The 22,100-nt window shown below is 38.2% G+C and overlaps 1 protein-coding gene across 7 annotated transcripts in view; it reads left to right on the forward strand.

Moving 5' to 3' along the window:
* KHDRBS2 (KH RNA binding domain containing, signal transduction associated 2) overlaps window positions 1-22,100 on the forward strand; it is a 340,609-nt gene that overhangs the window by 189,580 nt on the left and 128,929 nt on the right. The window lies entirely within an intron of this gene.

Consider the following 22,100-nt stretch of genomic DNA (forward strand, 5'->3'; position numbering starts at 1 on the left):
CTGGCAGAGCTGGATGGCAGCTACCACCTGCATTTTGCTACAGAGCTTTTTGTTTGACAATTCATGCTTGCTTTTGGCTTTAATTCTACCATGTGATGGCTCAGAATTATGGACAGAAGCTCCAATATTTTGTCTGCCATCACAATCTTCTGCCATCCTTGTAGTCTGGCTTCTAGGACCATCATGCCTCCATCTCCCAGTGCAGCTGCATACTTGTTATCAATATCAGTCCCATTCATGTATTAAGTGGTGGTTTTCTGATTGAGAACTGCAAGGTATCTCTGGCCTCATTTTCTTGCAGCATTAGGAGAGAAACAGGAGCCTGCATTTGTGTCCTCTAAATAGTCGAAGGAGCAGGACTCACACAACTTCACAAGCAACATCAGCAAGTTATTGCTTTGTTGCTCTGTGCCTGGGTCATGCCAGCTCCTGTCGTTGTCAGAAGTGATGTGCTCTACAGAACAGGGAAAGAACAGCGAGTCTCCACAAATTTGTGCTGAGATGAGGGTTTAGAGAATAGGCTGTTTCTTAAGATGTCAGAAATGCTGAAGGACAGCAGTGTCAGTAGGCAGGTGGGGAAGCAGAAAAAAATCTTTGTGTGTCAGAGATCAGCAGCCATAATAACACACTTTTTCAGTAGAAAATACACTTGTAGATGACCTTGTTTTGTCTCAGAAATGGGTGAGGGAAGCATTTGAGAAACCCTGGGAAGCAAATTGGTGTTTGGGAACCTGTGCTTCATAGAGGCCAGTGATGCTTTCTCATTGACCGCAGCAGCTGCAGCACGCCAGCACAGTATCAGTGCTTTTGTCTCTTTTTCTCTTTTACTAATGTAAATAAGAAGTGAGAGCCAGATGATAGCAGTTATAACTGACAGCCTCTAGGTTTAGTGACAAGTTTAAAGTAATAATAATTTTGTTCATCATCTGATGCATACAGTGATTCTTTCTAATGTTCTCAATGCTTTTCAAAACAGTGACATGTCTAACAAAAAGTCTTTTTTCAGTATATTAAATTTCTCAGCAACTTCATTTAAAATTCTCTCACATAAACCTGCATTAAATAGAGTAATTCAAGTAAATAGATATTAAATATACAAGCAGGAATTTATTGCTGCACACAATCAATGAAGAAACTCATTAAAGTGTATTGTTACTTACTATTTTCATAGTTCAAGTTAATTAACTAGCAAAAACATTTTAAACCAAAAATGAACAGAAATTTGCTTGTTTTTCATTTAATGTTTTGTTTCAGGGGTTTTTTTGCTTGTGTGTGTACATGCCAAACTGCAGTTTGTGTTTAGGAGTTCTAGTCATTTGTGAAGGTTGGAAACTACAGCATGTATCCTCTAATACTACATTCATATAGGAGGAGCAGACCTGAGCACAGGCACTGCTTCCATGGGCTTTGTGCTATTTGTCACAGACCTCTACCACATAATAAATGGGAAGCAGAGTTTGGAGGATAGTGTCACCAGAGATATTGCAAGGTTACTCACTAACCATTGTAAATGCATACCCACAGCTTCAAACACATAGCCCCTGGATAATGTGAAAAATCAGAGCAAACAAACTGCCAGTACAAGTGATTGCACATGTTGTTAATACAAGGAGCAGATTACATTGGAATCCTCTCTTTCTGATTTTGATAAATCTTCTCTATCCCTCCAGATAATCCCCACCATTTTTTTTTTGTCTTGCCTTTCCCCATTGAATAATCTCCAGTAGCTGCAAGCTAAACTCCTTTTCTCTGTTCATATAAGTGGAAAATTTTTCTTAGCCTGAATACAGTGGAGAGATTTTTTTTTTCTGTCCAGGAGATACAAGTGGGAAGAAATTCAAGGCTTAGAAAGGTAGCAGTGTCAGAGTTTGCCACAAACAGAACAGAATATGACTAAGTTAAAGGAAGACATGATGCTTTTTTCCTCTGGATTTTCTTAACTGGATTTCTCACAAGTATTTTGATGGGGGTGGGAAGGAAATTCTCAAACATCACACCCTTCCTCATTGACATGCTTTTGCAGCAATCAGAGCTGCAATCACTGTGAGCTCTGACTTTCCAGGGGAAAGACTAGAAATGTTATATTTGCTTTTCTAGTAAGAAGTTATGACTCCAGGATTTCGTTATGTGCCAGACAGTGATTACTGGAACTGGCACTACCTCACGTGGTTACTAGAAGAATGTTTAATAACTTCTGATATGCGATTCTTCGAACTTGTGTTAAAGGTATTCAGATTGATTTTTGCTAGGAGAATTTGCTGGAGTCAGATGTCATTTTCCCTGGTTTACTTTACTGAGATTTTTCTGTTAGGTAGAAAAATAAATGCGATTTGTAATGAAAACCAATCTTCAACCTTTTCTGTATCACTGAACAGAAATTTCCTCACAAATATGTGCACACGGTATTGCTTGCTATAGAATACCTAAGAAGTAGCTACTTCTACTGCCATGTTTAGTACAGTGGTGAATATTCCATCAGCCTCAGAATAAAAATCAGGAAACCTGTGCTTTAGGCTGGCTTTAAACATGTTTACACTTAGGTGTTTAAGTAAGCAAAGGAAGAGCATTACAATACCGTGGAACATAAATGGGTTGCAACTCCATCATACTAATCCCTATTCTTGTTCTGTAGGATGTCACATACTCTGGTAGTCTTCCTAAAACAACTATGAAACTTCTATAGCAAACATATTTTGTCAGCTGATTGATTTCCATGCATGCAGGCATAGCATTTTATGTCATTATAACAAACCTCTCCTATTTGTAATTATTAAACCTTCCTGATAGTTTTCTGAATTTTGCTGAGTGGGACCTGAAGTCCAGGAAGGAGAGGGATTACTTAAGCAGACTCTGATGTGATAAATGCTTTTTTATGTGCTCCAGGTTAGATCATGCATCCAAAACATTGGTGTAAATAGCTCTGCCAAGGTAACTTTATGGCCAGTGCCTGGCAGAGTTCACATGGAAGTGCTCAGTAGTTTGGGCTGTATTTGAATTTTTGTAATTTGGCCTTTGAAAACTGTCAGGTACCTTTCCTGTCAGGCTAATAGATTTAAGAGATCTGGATGAATGAGCAGTCTTGTTGTGTTAGATGGCTAGTGTGCTATATTACTGACACTTTTCCTATATAGTTACTGAATAAATCACCATTTTTTTCTGTACTAAAGGAATGAAAAAATAAACAAAAAAAGAAAACCCAAAAAAAAAACAAACCCAGAAAACTCCAAACCCATTACAGACACGTCCCACTAAATGCAAGGCAAATTGATCTGTTTTAAATACACCTATTGTACTGGAAAGAACCAGGCAAACATCAAAACCAGAAGCAAAATAAAAAAATATAATTTAATAGATCAGGTACTACACATCTGTCCTTATGTGTTTATATGTTCTGCCCCAAGGTTTCCAATCTACTCAAGACTCTCTTGTCCAGTTTTGTTTAAGACTGTCTTAGATGGTCTCTAAAAGACTTTATCTAATATTTGCCTTTCTTAAAGAAAATTCAGGTATATATTACTACCAAAGGACATATCTCAAAACCATTCACATATTCTCATATTTTAGGCATATTTGATTCTGAAGACAAATACAATTTACATTTTCAGGCAGAAACAGACATTGTACATCCATATGTTACTCAGTTAAATGTTTACTTTGTTTACATGTTTTGTGAGATTTTAAATACCTGCAAAACTGGAAGCAATTTTAAAAATAAACTTGTAAAATAAGGGTCAGTCAACAAGTCCTAACTATGTTTCTTTCATAGTTTTGATTTGCATAAATGCAAATAAACTCCAGCTGTAGCACTAACTTTAGATAGTACCAATAAGAATATGGATGGAGCCATTGACTTGTTGCAGGGCAGAGCAGTGCAAGTTAGTGTAGCTGGAAAATAGTCAAAAAAATCTAATTGCGAAAATAAAAACTAAAATAAAACTCACAAAGAAGAATGAGAGCATTATGTGTAAGTGCATGACAGATGATTGAAATAACTTTTAGTTACAGTAATCATCACAAAAAGTTATTATTTTCAGATTCCTCCTCTATTATGGCAATTGTAATATAATAACTCTATTTGATGCAGAATAGTGGTCTTTTAATGCTGTTCTTCAAATGACTAATGTCTGAATATGGGTACCATTATTGCAAAAACTCATATAAATTGCTAAATTAAGTATAATCTTATCAGCAGAGAGCTAAACCAAAATGTTTTGCATGGGTTTTAAAAAGGAGGCTAACCACTAAGTCATTAGAATTCTCTCTTAAAAACATATAATTTAAAATTCATTAATATTTTTCAATTTTCCTATTTGTATTATGCAGACAAGACAAATTCTCTAGAAGAGTGCATATCTTTAATAACACACAAATCATCTGGAAATCTTTTCATATATGAGTATTTTTCTCTATATATGCATGATGATATATGCATGTGTCTATGTATATGTACACATAATCATATATATATGTTTTTATTGTTTGATGGTTTTGAGCTCTTAAATAGCACTGCATTCTCAGCCTAGAGGAATGACATGTAATACTGAATACTTTAACCACGCATAATTGCTACCAAATATCCTCGTGCTGAATTGGCATCAATCAGTGCAACAGTGTAATCATGTGTACTTAATTATAGCCAGAAAATGCTAAAAGAGTGAAAGAAAATCTCTTCCTTATGCATTTCATTATCTGAAAGCTTAAGTGGACATTAAGTGATGCAGGCTAATAGCACAAAACATCATTATCATGTTATTATATTCAGGCTTGAGTGACACTGAAAAAGCTGAATTTGTCTGATAAGAAATGCATATTGTTAAATGTAATGTTGTAAAATGATTACCATATTATCCATCATACAGAACTTAATTTTTTCATTCCTGGAAATGAAAAAACCAAAGAACAGTCTATTATAGGATGGTTCACACAACTAAAAACCCCTGATTTTGGTGGGATAAAGAGAGAAAGAAAAATCTGTGGATGTGATCCAGATGGTGGCCATTGCAATGAAATTTTCGTTTTGAAAGGCATTGTGTTTGAGATCCATTTTCCTTTCACCCTTTAACCTTGATAAATCCTCAGCACAGCTGTATACAGTGTATAGAATCAAAGAGCATACCTGGGCAAAAAATGTGTGATATCATCAAAGCTTTATTAGACATTTCTGTGGAGCTGGACTGTGCTAATACTCAACCCTATATTTAATTTCAAATTAGGAACTGGTGAACTGGTTTGTTACTGCATCTTCTTGGTCTGTGCCAGATGAATGTGAAAGATATAAACTGTAATCTTATATCAGACTTGGTACCTGTGTTAAAAAGAAAAGTACTGATAAAGTCAGATGATTTATATCATACTTCTACTTCAAAAATCTATGTAATCACATCAGTGTCTTAAATGGAGCATTTTTCCATAACATACACATATGGTGTAGTGATTGTTGCAGTACTCTGCTGTCTTAGTACAGGAAATTCATTATCCAACATCTGCTTTAGAAGGCAGCTTGTAATACCACTGGTGACAACTAGATTCCTTAGTTTTCACTGGAGCAAATGCTGTATTTTCCCCATCAGCACTCGGGGCTGAATAGCAAACAATTCAAATCATGGAGCGAAATAACCAATGATGAACTCCAAAGATACTGGTTTTGCAGATAATTAGATAACTTCCACAAGGAGAAACAAAACCATTGCCATTAGGAGACAAAAAAGGAATCTAATCTTTCTTGCAGGTTAGTGTGAAAATCATGTTCTAGCACTCCTCGTGTCCTAGTTATAGTAGACTGCAGGCTCAGATCACTGGCATTATGCTAAGATAAAAGCTACTTGTTGAACTTTTTACAGAAAACATTACACATATTTCTTCTTTTCTAGTTCTAAACCCTGATGTTTTCCTGTAAAGTAGGATTTTAGCCCTTAGTTGCTATAAAACAACTCTATTTTGCATTAATTAAACCACAAATTATCTGGCAGTACAGAGGATCAATAGAAATATTTACGTATCAACTGACATAGTAGAAATATTTACAGTTAGAATACATTTCATTTAGGGAATGACAAAACAAAATCCAAGGATTTTTTTCCCAGGAAACAAATTGCACAAGCCAGGGCTGAATTTTCTTTTATTGTTTGTTTTTAAAATTAAATGCATTCATTAAGCATATGAATTCACTTAGGCTCTCTTGATTTTGTATGCCATCGAACCAAATTGTTAATGAAGCTGCCTCAATATCATTCAAAGATGCAAGAAAGAAAAGATAAAAATAAGTTCCCGTTTAAAATCTTGCCTTTAATTGCAGACAGATCTGCTTGTCTGTGAAAATGTTTATTTGGCTGCCAGTGGTGTATGCCAAATACCGCGTTCCCATTTAAAATCTTGCCTTTAATTGCAGATCTGCTTGTCTGTGAAAATGTTTATTTGGCTGCCAGTGGTGTATGCCAAATACCACTTTCAAAAATTTGTATGCTCCTAACATGACTCATCAACATTTCTGCATTTGAAATAGCAATTTGAATTGAAAATAAGAAAAAGAAAAAAAAACAAAACTATAAGAGTTTTACTTACACTAGTGTATTTTGGAAACACATGCTGCACTGAATCAAAAAGTTTGATACTTTGTTGACTTCTCATTGTGTTTGGAAACAAGAAAAGGAAACATGTACCATGCTGAAAAATCCAAATGCATTTTCACAGCAATGAGCCCTAGTCATTTCCAAAATCTGTGATTGTGAATGAAAGATGCATACAAATATACAGGCGCACACAATTGCATGTGGAACAAGCAGATTTACAGCTCTGTGCATAAAGTCTTTTGTGTTTCCAGTCTTTTGTGGCTGCATGACCCTGTGCTTTCAAAACATGGCTATAAATGCAGGCTGCCTTAACAAAATACAACATGGCAATGAACCCTAGTAAGTCTTACCTGGGCATTTGCTAATGTGGTGATCTGAAACCTGCATGGCAAGAAAATCTCAGACCTAAAAGAAAGAGAACTACTATGAAGATTAAATTGCATCTTGAAGGAGGTGTGATTCAGTGAATGTGAATTAATTTACATTTGTTGGAGAGTGTGATAACAGCTGAACAAACTCTTTTTCAAAATTACTTCAGGCCACATTTTGGGAATGTGTAATTCAGCATAAGAAATGAGTCATTTAGCAACGAAATTTTGTATGGATTCCTAAGTTGAACCTGAAATGTGCTTTTAAGCCATAAAATAATTTATAACGTAGGACTTCCTTTCATAGACTAAGAATGTGGTTGAAGCTGGAAGGGATCTCCAGAGGTCATGTAGTTCAGCCTCCTCCAGGTACCCAAGACTGTGTCCAGACAGTTCTTGAGTATCTCCAAAGATGGAGACTCTGGGCAACCTGTGCCACTGTTCAGAATCCTCACAGAAGAAAAAAAAATTTAAAATTGCACAATCAGAATGATTTTCATATGTTTAAATTTACAGTTGTTTACTCTTGTCCTATCAGTGGGCATGACTAAGTAGGGTTTGGCTCCCTCTTCTTCATTCCCTCCCTTCACATATATTTACCCATTGAGATTCCCCCTGGGCCTTCTGCTCTGAGCAGCCCCAACTCTCATAGCCTGACCTCATGTGAAAGATGCCTGTCCCTCAGTCGTCTCAGTGGTTCTATGATGGACACATTCCAGTAGCTCCATGTCCTTCTGCATATATTTACCCTTTGAGATCCCCCTAGGCCTTCTGCTCTGAACAGCCCCAACTCTCATAGCCTGACCTCATGTGAAAGATGCCTGTCCCTCAGTCGTCTCAGTGGTTCTATGATGGACACATTCCAGTAGCTCCATGTCCTTCTACTTGGAAGTCTAGCACTGGGCACAGCCAGTTGTGGCCTCGCCCCGCCAGTGCTGAGCAGACAGGAATAATCCCCTCCCTTGTCCTCCTGGCAGTGCTCTTCCTGATGCAGTCCAAGATGCCATTGGCCCAAGGGTGCATTGCTGGTACCTGGTGAGCTTGTTGTTCACCAGAATCCCGAAGTTCTTTTCTGAAAAGCTTCAGGAAACTGCTTTGAGGAGACTGAGCCTCCGGCAGGTGCTGGTGCCTACATTATTTCTCCCCAGGGTAGGACTTTGCACTCTTGTTGAAATTCATGAGATTCCTCTTTGCCCATTTCTCAGCATAGCAGGATCTCTCTGAATGGTGGCACAACCTTCTGGTTGTGTATCAGCCACTCTTCTCATTCTGTGTCACCTCATAAACTCCAGGTGAACCTGCTGAGGGAGTGCTCTGTTCTGTCATCCACTCATGAGTAGAGCTGAGCAGTGCTGGACCCAGCACACACTCCTGGAGCACAGCACTAGTGATTGCATCCTGCTGAGCTTTGGGCCACTGATCACAGTGCCTGGGCCCACTCCCGGACCCTTGAAAATACAAGTTCACCTGCTCACACCTTTCTAAAAATTTTCTATTTAAAAGTACTCATCAGTGCTTGCTTATCTGATGTCTTAATGGGCTTATGGGGGTTTTCTTGGTGATGTCAAAATTGTCTTTTCCAAATCTTCAAACTTGTGGCCCTAATGAGAAGAAAAAAAAAGAGTAGGAGTTAATTAGAAAGAAACAAGTGATTTTTTTTCCAAAACCAGAAAACAAAATTATAATACTACTAAGTGTAAATGATGTTTGGGGAAACAGAAGATTTTGAAATTACATGATGCTAGGAGACACAATGGGATATGAAAGACATACTCTAATTAGTCATGCTTGAGTCTTCCACCAGCCCTTGAGCTCTTATCAGATGTTTTGGTTTAAAAAAAGATAAAAGGAAAAGGCAACAATTTTATGTTACTATGTTGACTGTATGAAACTGAGTTGATGGTGCATTGCAATGCAGTCTGTGGCACATACAGCCTTTTGCCTTGTTCTGAATGTTTTAAGTTGGTGCTAGGAAATGGCTCTAGAGAGATGAAGGTAAGATTTCATTGGCAATAAAACAAAACATGGAGAAATGTAAAGTGTTCCTGGCCTGGGCAGTGCACCTGGCAATGTTTGAAAACATACTGGGTTGATTTCTGTGGTGTATCTTTAATTTCCTTATATCTAAGTTTGTGCTTAAATGTTCAGACCTACAGGGACAGACTTGAGAGCAGTTAAAATTTCCCAGTGATTTCCCTGAAATCACCAAGTTGAGTGATGAAAATTCTCTGGGTTTTTTACAGCAATATCAGGTCTGTTAATTGTCAGCATGCCTTAGTGAGGCTATGGCATAATAGTAGGAAAGCCTGGACATCAAAATTTGAGGTTAAGACATAAATTTTCAACCCAGGTTATTTATAGAAGCTTTAGGGAATCCAGGAAAATCATGAAGTTTTTATCTAAACCACTTAGCCCAAGTGGTAATGAGTGTAAATAACTGGCTTATTGAGACCTGCCCAGCAGAGAGCTGGACTGGACACTTTACTCTCATAAACCCCAGGTCTGAAAAGCTTAAGTTCAGTAAAATAATCTACCTTTGCTGCTAAGTAGGATTAGTTGTAGCCACTGGAAACTGAGAATACTCAGCACCTTGAAGTAAAATGCATTTGCTTTGGCTTGCTATGCTGAATATAAATGCTTAATGAGACATTGATATCCAGTGCCTATCCAGATTAATCATTGAAACACATGGCAAATACTTTAAATATATTTTGGTTTTAATTAAATACATTTCAGTTAAAATAAATGATCATTTGAATTACAAAAATAAAATAAATTAGTCTCAGTTCATTCCATTTATAGCATTCTTTCCTTCAAAAAAAACAAGTGATGCAGTTATTGTTTTTTCTTTAGTGTTCACTCATATTTTCTATGATGAAGTGAATTATTATATTGAAAGAAAAGATATTTAGTTGTCCTGAATGTGAAATTTTTATTTAAATTCAGAACATTTTTCTTGAATAGAATGGAAAACCAGAAGGAAGGCCTAGCATGGATTTCTACCATGCATCTAAAATCAATAATGTAGAACTGGGCTAATTATGGTTAAATTAATTTGGAACTTATGGGTTCACAATCACTTGTATTCAGTTCCACATAATTCCACTGTAAGTCTATGTAATTTTTGGTTGTAAAACATACAAAGTAAGGTGACAGATATTTATGTATATTTTCATTTTAAGATAGTCACCACAAACTTTCTAGCAGTACAGAAGACTGGTAAGAAATTATCCTTCAGGGAAAATTTTTTTGTATTCACATCACATCTGAGGCTTATTAGCACTACCAGTAATTTGTAGATAAAAAATAAATGAAGTTACACTTTTACAGATATGACTAAAACCCCTGTATCTCCACAATTTGTCACCTGCCCCAACTTTTAGTCACAGAAAAGCACTGAAATCAGTGGGCTCTTTTTTATAGTCAAGAATATAGGGTTGATTTCAAACCCCAGTTGTGATTCTGTGGTGAAATCAGGTGAGACTTGAGCTCACCAGGCTCCGGGTGTCTGGTTTGGGTGTGTTTGTGGGGTTTGTGTGAGTGGGGTAACTGCCCTAAAGCCCTGAACACACGTGGAGTCAGTGGCACTCTCACCTGGGCTCTGAACAAGCATTCCACATTTGTGCTGAATGGGAAATCTGCTTGGAAAATTCAGCTTATGTGGCACTTGGTTAACAGCTGCTGGCATCCACTTTCCGGATGGAATTGGTGAGTCCCTTTAAGGTGGCACTGAGCTCAGCAAAGTTCTTCAGGGCATAAGAGTTGTGCTTACTCATATAGCACCTCCTCAATCTGCCCGTGTGTTTTAAGGTAAAAAAAGAAAAGGTGAGACCTTACTTTTCATTTCCTAATTACTCAACTGTATTTTTACTGTCCCAATTAAAAGTGTGACTTTAGGAAAGGAAATTTGTGGCCAAGATAATGTTGGCCATATTACTAATTAATAGTATTGACTTGATAACCAGTCATCAATATATGCTGTATTGTATTTAAGTACCTGTACTTGCTTTCACATAGATTTAATAAACAATTACAGAAACTTCTTGCTTTAGCTATTTAGGAAAGACTGAAGAACATAGTTCTAATATAAAATAGTGATTAACATCTGGCTTAGAAAAAGTTCTGTGAGGATTCCTTTTACCCAGTCATCGTATGTGCATTTTCTGCTATAAGAAAAAGAAAAGAATTCATCTCTGTGAATAAAAAAGAAAGTAACTTAATAATTCTCTTTTTGTAGATTTCTGACTCATAGCACAGAATTAAACTTAATAAGGCTTTTCTTTGATAAGGGTCCAGATTAGTAGCTTCAAAGAGACTTAGACATTTTGATAGACTTGAGTGGTGCATATTCATAATAAGCAGGAAGGACAACCATATATGTTCTTATATGCCATTATTTAAATATTATAAATATATTTATATATGATATGAATATTAAAATATTTTAAAATATAATTATTATTTAAATATGTTACAATGTTTGCAAGTGCAAAACTGTATGGAGAGTAGTAAGAAGGAGCTAGCTAGGGTCACCTTTAAAATCCTTCGATATGTCTATAACAGTATAATAATGTGTAATGGAAAGAAACTGAATGTGTTTTCCAAGCCCATTTTGCCTTCTTCCCCTCTTTTCCATTTCAGTACCATATGTAATTACTGATCACATTTCTTTGAAATGATAGAAAAGTATTGAATACTATTTTTTTCTTTCATTATGAGAAATGTGTTTGGATATCAGGAAGTTGGAATTTAATTTTCAGTACTGAGATTATCATCATGAATCTCTTTAAAAGTTTAGAATAAATTCCATCATGTTATGTTTCAAGAAAAATAAACAATTTTTTAAGAAAATACACCAATGGACTGGAAAGTCAGAAATGGAGTTCAGTAAGTTATATGCTAATGAAACTAGTATGTAGAAAATAGGATAGTTAAGTCTGACTTCTTTTTATGGCATTTACATCTCTCAATATGCCTGTGGTTTCCCTCTTAAGAGTGCAGTTTGCTTCTGTGCCCAGTGAGTATCATTAGGGTTACCTGATACAGGAAGATATCATATTTGGAGCAACTCTACAGTAAATGCAAAAGCTGGGATGAAATACAGACCCTCATATGCTAAATGGAATATCTTGCTATAAATGCAGCTCTTTAGAAACTGTTTTTCTGCTTCTGCATGCAGTTTATAAATAGATTTTTTTGCCTGTAAGTTTTCTGGCAGCATTCCACCTGACAGCCTACATCCCTTCCTCTGCTTTACTGCCACTTCTTGGATTAATAGTTGGGCTTGATCTTCAGTTGTTTCTGTTCAGATGTTTTTGGTGAGTGGGTGCTTCAGCTGGGGTGCTTATTTCACTTTTCCCCTTGAACCTGTAAAGCTTGTATTTGATCTGAAGCTGGTCTTCTTGTGCAGCCACCTGGGGAGGGATGAGTAGACAAAGCAGCCGTGAAAAAATGTAAGAAGCAAAAAAACTTTTTGTTACTCAGTAAGAAGCAGAAATTATATGATATTCTGTTAACAGGGGAAAAAAAATAGTGATAATTCTATTAAAGTACCTTAAAACCTTTTTCAACACATGCTACAGAGAAAAAAAAAAAGGAGACATAAATATCCTGGTGGAGAAACTTATTTAAAGGGTTTATGCAATAGCAAAATAAAATATATTCAACTTTTTTATAGAACTGATAACATTTTTATCATGCTAGATATTAAATTGTTTAGCTTGAAACTCTGACACTACTTTCATCTAGATCTGGCTTCAGTAATTACTTACTCAGTTTTATATATTTCATTCCTAATCTTTCGTATACCATGTATTTTACGGAGGGCAGAGAGACACTTGGGAATGAGTATATCTGTACTTGCTACATGGTCTCATCTTTCCTTTGTGAATTATTTTCTACCTCTTGTTATTCCTTGTTATTTCCTTAATAATATTTCCTTTTGTCTCAAATCTCATTCTGAAAAAAACCAAAACATCTTACATCTGATACATACCTTTCTAATGGGATTATTAAATCAGCTATTTTAAACCTATATATTGGTTGCTATTTTTTTGAGCTTGCCACTTGCCTTGGTTTTCCCCTTTCATGATTTCAACTTTTCTTGTTTGATATGGTTATTTTTCTTTCACTATTTTTTATTTCTTTATATATTTCTACTCTTTCTCACATGAAGTTAGGCATAAACTTCAGCAATCTGTGTATATTATTTTAATATTTTTAGTTTCTGTGACAGTTCAGACAGTGACCCCAGGATTCAATAGCAGCATTCTTTTACTGTCTTTTCTTCATGCTTATTGATTTTAGTATAGAGAGAGGGACTCCTTGCATACCTGCTTGTTCTCCTGTGGTTGTCCTCTGTTTATTTTTCTTTCACTATTTTTTCTTTATATATTTCTACTCTTTCTCACATGAAGTTAGGCATAAACTTCAGCAATCTGTGTATATTATTTTAATATTTTTAGTTTCTGTGACAGTTCAGACAGTGACCCCAGGATTCAATAGCAGCATTCTTTTACTGTCTTTTCTTCATGCTTATTGATTTTAGTATAGAGAGAGGGACTCCTTGCATACCTGCTTGTTCTCCTGTGGTTGTCCTCTGCACCATTACACTGGCTATCCATAAATCTGTTTGTAATGAAACTAATTTAGATTATCGCAGTTCAAACCAAGCCGACTGAAAATATCTTTGATTCCAGCGGTGAAAATTGCTCTTGTATTTTTATGATGCTATTAAAGACCATCTTCCCAGCATGTATCTTTTTTTTTTCCCTTACTATGCAAAAAAAGTCTTGGCACTGGATGGGATGTGCCATGCTGTTTAGTTTGGATTAGTCAGATTTCTGTGTAGGAGGAGTGCATGAGAAATAGAGATACTGTGTTTTCTGTCTCAACCTCTGGCTAGGCACTGGCTAGGAAACTGCTGAGGCACTGCTGCTGCCTTCCAAAGCCAAGCCCTCATGGCAGCCTGAGGTTCCCAGAAAGAGTTTGTCTCCATCCTTTCTTCTGCTGTCAGTCCAGCTTTGCCACCAGTTTGTTCTCTGCCAAGCAGCTGTGGCAGGCAGTGATGGCTCTGGTGCAGTGCCGTCAGGAGTGGAGAGAATGACACTGCAGTCCTCACTGACCTGGGAGGTCTTGTTCATTCTAAGCCTACAAAAAAACGTCACAGACACAGACCGTGGCTAAATTGGATGATCAAAGAGATATTCAGGGCTCCTAAAGGGTCCTGCATGCAGCAGAACCTAGAACCCAGCAGAACCTGGGTTAGTCTGCAGCAATCAGTTTCCTAGAAAAATGGAGGACCAAACACAGCCCTTGCTGCCATTCCCACAGCTCCTCTGTCAAGAGAGTGCTGACTAAAGAATCACCCTTCTGCCAGATTCTGCTCTCAGGATGTTAGAGCTGGGTCTGTGGTAAGTGAAATTTAAGATATTCTTTATCTCCTGACTTATGGTTATTAATCGATTTCAGTATATGCTAGCAGAATTATTAAGAAATTTCTGCTCTGCATCTGTAAAACAGACTTAGTGCTTGCCAAGACAGTCCTTACTCCAAGGACAGCTCATGATATCATAGTCCTGTATTGGAATAAGTAAAACAAACCCCTAAAATTGATTTAAAAACTAGTTCCTTGTCATGTATCAAGTTCAGTTCCAATATATTATATGCTAGCAACCTGTACAGATTATCACCTAATGGGATTTTTTAAAGTTATGAAATGATCCAGAAGCTGTAAAAGAAAGAGCACTTCACAGACCTGTAGTAAAATACTTTCCTGCCCAGACCTGTCTTTCTTACTTGCTCTTTCCAGTCTCTTTAGGTCAGGCAGCATGTTTTGTTTACTGTGCCACATGGGCCGAGGGAGTGTGGCTATAGCCAGGCCAAGTAAACAGGTCTGAATATTGGTCTGAATTTTGGTCTGAATTTTGCTGGCTGCTGTTGCCATCCCTGTTATCCTTGACTAGGGAGCTGCAGACCTCCAGCAGTGGGTTAGCAGGAGGCAATCTGGATCTCACCTGGCATAGCTGGAATAAAAAAAGTTGCATATGTACTGTGTATAACTTGTTACTTGTCTTGGCTTCAGTGTAAATTACAGCAGACAGTTACTGCAGCCTTAGGAGCAGGTAATGATCTCATTAGTAGCAGAGCTTCAGCAAACAGCTGGAGAACAGTGGCAGTCCTACCCCTCTCCTTGCCTCCTTTGAAGCAGCTGGGTTTTCCTGGAGGAAGAGCAGCCATATCACATCCCTTCCTTCCAAGAAGCCGGTGTAAACATCCAGTGGGAATCCATAACAATTTATTTAGGATTAGGTGGCTGCACCACCCTTCCTGTAGCCTGCTATATGTCCTCTGTTCTTATTACCAATTCCCTTATAAGTCTCTTTCAAATGACAGCTGTAAATAACCACAAGTCTCTGGCAGCCAGAGCTCACTTGGAATTAAATTCAGGGATAGGGAGCTGTCAGCTAACCGACTTCTGTGGCAGCATAGCTGTCATTTGAATGAATTACAGACCACAGTATCCATTTGTGTGGGGCCTGTGAACAAGAGGGGTGGAACAAATTGGGCTGCAATTTAGTACAGGCTTCTGCAAGTTTTCAAAAGCCATGCCCCCATCTTCAGTGTGATTATTTTGTGTGGTTAACAGCATTTCCATGTAAACTGTAATAATCTTCTCTTGAAAGGTCTCTTTAGTATGAAAAACAAAATTTAAATTGATTATGCAATTTACTGCGACTTATTTTGTTCTGTTCTGTCAAAGACTAAAATATCTGGGTGAAAGTTTCTTAGCACTTTGCCTATGTAGACTTTCCACCCTGGGATTGGCAGCTTCTCTTCAGATGCCGAGGAGCAAACACCCCCTCCCTTCCACATTGCTTGTAGAGAGCAGTGCCCCATGCTGATGATGCCAGGCAGATTTAATTGTGCATGCTCAAAGAGAAAAATGACATCCACGCTTGGGTGAGTGCTCTCTGTGGCAAGCTGACAAATCCCCCAGCTGTCAACGAACCTCCAAGGCAAGTGTACGTGGCTCTAGCTTATGTCTGCTTGCTTTCTGCCCATAGGCATTTAGAAGCTGAAACTCATATTGGCTGCAACACATTCAAGCTGCTATTGAAAGAAATGTATGGTCTGTTTTATGTGTTTCAGTCTCTAAGGGTGATTCACACAATTAAGGTTTGTTTTTCAGACTGACTGTAAGCAGGTAAAGACAGCCCCTTTTTGCATACAGGGCAGGTGATAGTGTGTTATGTTTATGTCTGTGAATCTGGCTAAGTTGTTGATTGCCTAGAGAAAGTAATTTCTTCCTTGGGCTCAGATGGATTATATTTATATTTTTATATATTTATTGGGGTTTCCAGAGAACTACGTGCATACAAAATGGCCTTACTTGAGTGCCAATGTATATGGGCAAATGCAAAGAGGCATGTGTTGCTAACGTGGTACTGGAGTAATTTTGGCATCAGTTTTGTTACTTGGGGTGCACTGCAGGCTGTCCATCTAAACCCATCATTACCTGGCACCTATGCTCTGGTGTGATAACCAGAGCAATCTGTGAACGGGCAAAGAGCCATCCTGACAGATGGCTTTGACTGTGGGTAACCAGGAAACCATGCATATACATTAAGCATGGGTTCAGAGAGTGTGGGTGTTATCTGGGAACATCAAATCAGCTGTGGGGTTTGAGCTCCTCCATGTACTGTTGAGAACATATGCCATAGTTACCATACACACAGGGAGGGTGGGCTAGAGCCAGTTCCCACAGTTCTGGTGAACTTTGTAGGGATTGCTTGGTTGGGCATGGGCTCAGCTACAGATAAATCTCATATTTTGCAATGGATTTCAGATCAGTTTTAGAAAGACAAAGCATGAAGCTTAAGGATGCACTTCATAGAATCATAAAATGGCTTGGATTGGAAGGGACCTTAAAGATCACCTAGTTCCAACCACCTCCTACTAGATCACGTTGTTCAGAGCCCCATCCAGCCTGGCCTTGGACACTGCCAGGGATGGGTCATCCACATCTCTGGGCAACCTGTCCCATTGCCTCACCACAATCACAGTAAAGAATTTTTTTCCTATCTAATCTAAACCTACTACTTTAGTTTTAAAGTAGTCCTGTGACTTTGTGCCCTTATAAAAGTTTCTCCATCTTTCCCATATGCTCCCCTCGGGTACTGGAATGACACAATTAGATCACTCCAAAGCCTTCTTTTTACCAGGCTGAACAATTGCAGCTCTCGGCCTTCCTCATAGCAGAGGTGCTCCAGCCCTCTGATCATCTAGTCCCTCCTCTAGACTCATTCCAGCACGTCCATGTCCTTCCTGTGTTGAGGACCCCAGAACTGGATGCAGAACTGTGGGTGGGGATTCACCAGAGTGCACAGAGGGGCAGAATCCCCTCCCTCGCCCTGCTGAGCACTCTGCTTTTGGTGCAGCGCAGGACACGTTTGGCTTTCTGGGCTGCAAGTGGACATTGCCAGGCCAGCCTCTCATCCACCAGCACCCCCAGATCCTTCCCATCAGGGCTGCTCTGGATCTGTTCATTCCCCAGCCTGGATTGATACCAGGGGTTGCCCTGAGCCAGGTGCAGCAATTAATTTACATGCCCAGCTCAGGCACTGTCTCGCCCAAATTTGAGGTGATGGAGAGGGCTATCCAATCTACCTGGCACAATTGTTCTAAGTTTACTGACCTGACACTGATAAATGCTATTGATATGGACAGAAAGAAGTTTAGTATGTTTGTATTTGAGTGCGCTGGAGTCTTAGAACAGGACTTTAAAATGTTAAAAAGTAACAGGAAATGCCAAATATCTCTTGTCAACTCAAGATTTAGTTTGTCAAGTACTTCGATTACTGAGCAGCCAGTGCTGTTCTTTTTTCTAACAGCCTGATATTAAAGCACTCAACTAAAAAGTGGAAATTCCAGGGTTCTTGGCCTCTTCAGTGTACTGAACTGCAGATTCTGACCCCATGAGTCCAGATAAGTGTCTCTCACTATGCTCTGAAGCTGAAGTATAGCACAGTTTACCATTGTAAGGACACAGAGAACACAAAGGAGCTGGGACTCCAGGAACTCCTCATCATCAGTTGTTTCCACAGTGCTTTTTAGTGCTTCCCCGTATACAGAAGGGGGCATGTGGAAAATGTCTCTTTTAGTGTCCAAAATTAGAATGTATCTAAAACCAAACAAAACAAAAGGGCTATATTCCCATCACCTACCTCCACCTAAAATTCAGTGTGTCTTCTGTGTCCCATTTTCTGGCTGTGAGTTTTCTAAAGCATGTACTCAATGGAAATTTTAGCCTAATTGGAATTTAAGCTGCCTGAAAATAGCCCCAAGGCAGCACCAGCAGAATTTAGGGGAAATTGTCTAGCTTCAGTGAATCTGTGCAAATACACAGAGCTCTGGAATTCTTTTGCTGATGTGAGTAGCTGGAGCAGGATGCAGAAGTGCTGCAGGAGTCCAAATCCATCTCCTGTTCCCTTTCTGCTCCCTGAGCACAGGAAGAGAGTGTGGCAGGATGGGTAAACATATGTCTGGGAATGTGGTGCTGTGTGCTGGCAACACAGAGCTTCAGAGGATATTACATGTGTGGGAGTGAAAGAGTGCCTTATTCATACTTCAGAATTGTCAGTATGAAATATTGTGATTATCATTTTAGATTTGACATGTATAACTGCATTTTTAAGGTAGTTTGAATGTGGCCTAAATTACTCTTCCTGTAACTATCTGGTAGAAATGAAATTCAGCTGTCACAGATAAGAGTAATGATATTTATTAATAGAATTGTAATAGAACTTAAATGGGCAGAGTACATCAGGACAGGAGATCACAGTCCTTTAGGGATTGATTTATCCTTGACTTCTATGAGCCTTTGTTATGCTAATGATAGATACATATTCCCCAAATCCTTTTGGTCTTTCTGTGCCTTACCCTTTAATTTCTTTATTAACTCTCTTCCCTTTTCACTACATGTTCTTGTTATTTCGGATCAGGTTTTGCAACTTGCATCATACTTTTTTTACCAAAATGGTTTACTGAGTTCTCTAGCAGCTTATGTGCTTTCCCCTCTTTGCTGCATCTCCTGTCAGTGCTTGCAGAAGGGCCTGTGGGTGAGCTGCCTCCAGCCAGACTGATTTCCTGTGGAAAACCTGTACATGGGTTTCCTTTGCTCCTACAACATTCAAGGCAATTAATCACTCCAAACCTTCATTAATAAACGTAATTGAGGTAATTTGGGGTAAACGTGTTGATGTTTTCTGAACTACTGAATGTTTTATCTAAACATGTAATTTGTTTTTTTAGGCATTTACATAAATATGGCAATTTATGGTGGCCCTGGGTGCTATGACTTTGCTGATGTTGAAAATCCTTCACATTTCTAAAATCAAGATGTGTGTTTAGGTGAATAGTCATGGGCATGTGTGGTTAGCTCAGAGTTAGCAAACACTGATCACCATGATACAAGTTGATTGCAGCCTCCTTATCAGCAGCAAATGAAAAAGCTGGTTTTAGATAGTAATGTCTTTAGGAAGCAAGAGCAAAATATATAGGTCAATGTAGATTATCAGCTGTTAGAATAGGTATAAGACTATTAGAAAGCTATAAGAAAAGCTAGGAAGTACTGAACATTTTTCATGAGCTTTTTTTAACATAAAAAGGAGGTTATTTTTTGGGTTTTTTTCCTGAAACAAAATATGCGACTGTAGTGTGTAGCTAGTTCCTTGTACTTCGTTCAGTGTAGGTATGCCTTGAAACATCATGTACTCTTTCTTGGGACTAGGTATATACGAAACATCAGCAGCATAATTTTACTCATGTGCTGGGCTCTGAACTCAGATGCAATTAAATATTCATCAGGATAGATACCCTGACTCTATCTATACTTGTAGCAACTATGAAAGATTAATTCAGTTATGTTTTCTCTTTAAGGGAAGAGGCAAAATGAGAATTTATGCTGAAAGTTTCAGGTTCCAGGTTTAGAAATTAATGAACTTTACTATGCTTTTTAAGGAGCCTATAAGATAAGTTATCTATATAGAGTTATATTTTTAATAAAATCATTCTCTTTCAAGAGACCTGTCCCAGCATCTTCATTTGGGAGTACTTTGCTGTCTTTACCTTGTCATTTCAAAATACACTGTTTCTTAACTGAATGTGCAGCAAAGAACCTGCACACTAAAACTGAGGGCATTACATAACAGAATAGTGGAGTTTTGCAGATTTTGTCGTATATTATAAATGTGATTTGTATTTTCTGTTTTGTCGATACTAAGATTTTAAATAATATTTTTACCTGAGGGAGTAATTGTTTCTTTGAGGCAGTTTCTAGTAGAATTCATTTATACAGCATTATTCCAAAAGAGAGGGGTTAAAGCAGCAACACAGAAATTCCAATTTCTGCCCCTTGTAGGTGCTTTTTTCCTCCACATTTTCTTCTTATAAAATGTACCTACATTATTAATGAAGTTTGGTCTCAGTACCAGTGTGAAATCTGGAGGGTAAACTCAATCAGCAAGTTTGAAGTCCTAATCCTTGTAAGGCCAGTATGAATAACAGATGATTAATTAAGAGGGCACAGTAGATGGTACCTGTTCCAACAATTGCTGTAGATGTGATTCACTGATTCTGTTTTTCCCTCTGTATTTTGCAGAGCACATTGATTTAGAAGGTGTCTTTGGTTTATAACTATTAGTGTTAGAAGGATAGAAAAATGTGCAAAAAGATTTGAGGATGGTGTGAAAGGAAAGCCATTACCTATTTTATTATCAAATTAGGATTTGCTTAATAAAATAGATTCTTTTATTTTTAATTATGATTGTGCTGCAATTTTCACACACTATTGTATAAATAGGGTTCTTTTCTGAATTTCAGTAATAGATTTTTCTCCAGCTACACCCTCTATGAATTTAGAAAGGAAATTATGACCAGGCCTACACTCTTAGAACACAGCAGGATCAGGATCATATCTTTAAACAGATTTCCTGCACCTCCTTAGGTGGGAGCAGGAATAAGCAAGGCCTCAGTTCAAGCTCGCCATTCGCTTGGTCTTCAGCTTGGCTGAAAGAGATGTCACTTGTAATGCATTTTAAGGTCCTTGCATGACAGTCAATGGCAGTTGCCTATGGAGGGATGGAAGCACAAAAGAGCTGAAATCAATAATCCTTTCTGTTTTGAAACAATAATTAGCTGTCACACAGCTGTGCTGCCAGTGAGCTAGCTGCTGGGACAGATTTTAGTACAGTGATCGGCCCACAAAATTTGGATAAAATAGAAGGAAGCTAAAAAAAAAAAAAAAGGAATTTCTTACAGAGGCATTTAGGCAAACATAAAGTAAGTAAACGTGTCCATTATTATGTATTATAGTGGATGAGACACTCTATAGACAGAAAAGAACAGCTTCAGGTTCACAAGCACTGGTCCTCATAGAGGACTTCAATATCCACAGGGTATTGTGGAGGGGCAACACAGCAGGGCAAGTGCACTCCCGGAATACACTGAGGATAACTTCCTTCTCCTGATACTAGAGAAGCCGTTGGGGAGATGCTCTATGCTGGACTTGTTCTCACCAACAGGATGGGCTGGTGGGGAAGGTGAAGCTCAAGGCTAGCCTGGGCTGCACTGACCATGAAATGATGGAGTTCAAGAGCCTTTGGGCAGGGAGGAGAGTGCACAGCAAGGTCTGGCCTGGACTTGAGGAGAGCAGATTTTGGTCTTTCCATGGAACTGCTCAGTGGAGTGCAGTAGGATAGAGCCCTGGAAGGAAGACGAGCCCAGTGGAGGTAATGAATATTCAAGGATCACCTCACCCAGTCATGCATTCCAATGAAGAGGAAGCCAACACAGTATCCATGTCAGGGGGCTTGGAATTAGATCTTTAGGTCCCTTCTAACCCAAAGCATTTTATGAGTCTGTGATTCTATTTTGTATCGGTGAGAAAAGGAAGTTTTCTGGTGTTCTGTTAACTGAGCCAAAAGAAATTGCAGTGCTAAAGTTGGTACCCTGTTGACTTAAAATGGGCCTATTTTATTTCATTTAATATTTTTTTTGGTAGTAAACATAGCTTTGTTACTTGACTCCTTTCAGGATATACAAAATAAGTGAATGCGACATTCTGTGATGCTAATTGGTATTGAATTAAATCATCCAGTCATGC

Source organism: Passer montanus, unplaced genomic scaffold, assembly GCF_014805655.1.
Source record: "Passer montanus isolate IOZ18808 unplaced genomic scaffold, ASM1480565v1 scaffold11, whole genome shotgun sequence".
NCBI lineage: Eukaryota > Metazoa > Chordata > Aves > Passeriformes > Passeridae > Passer > Passer montanus.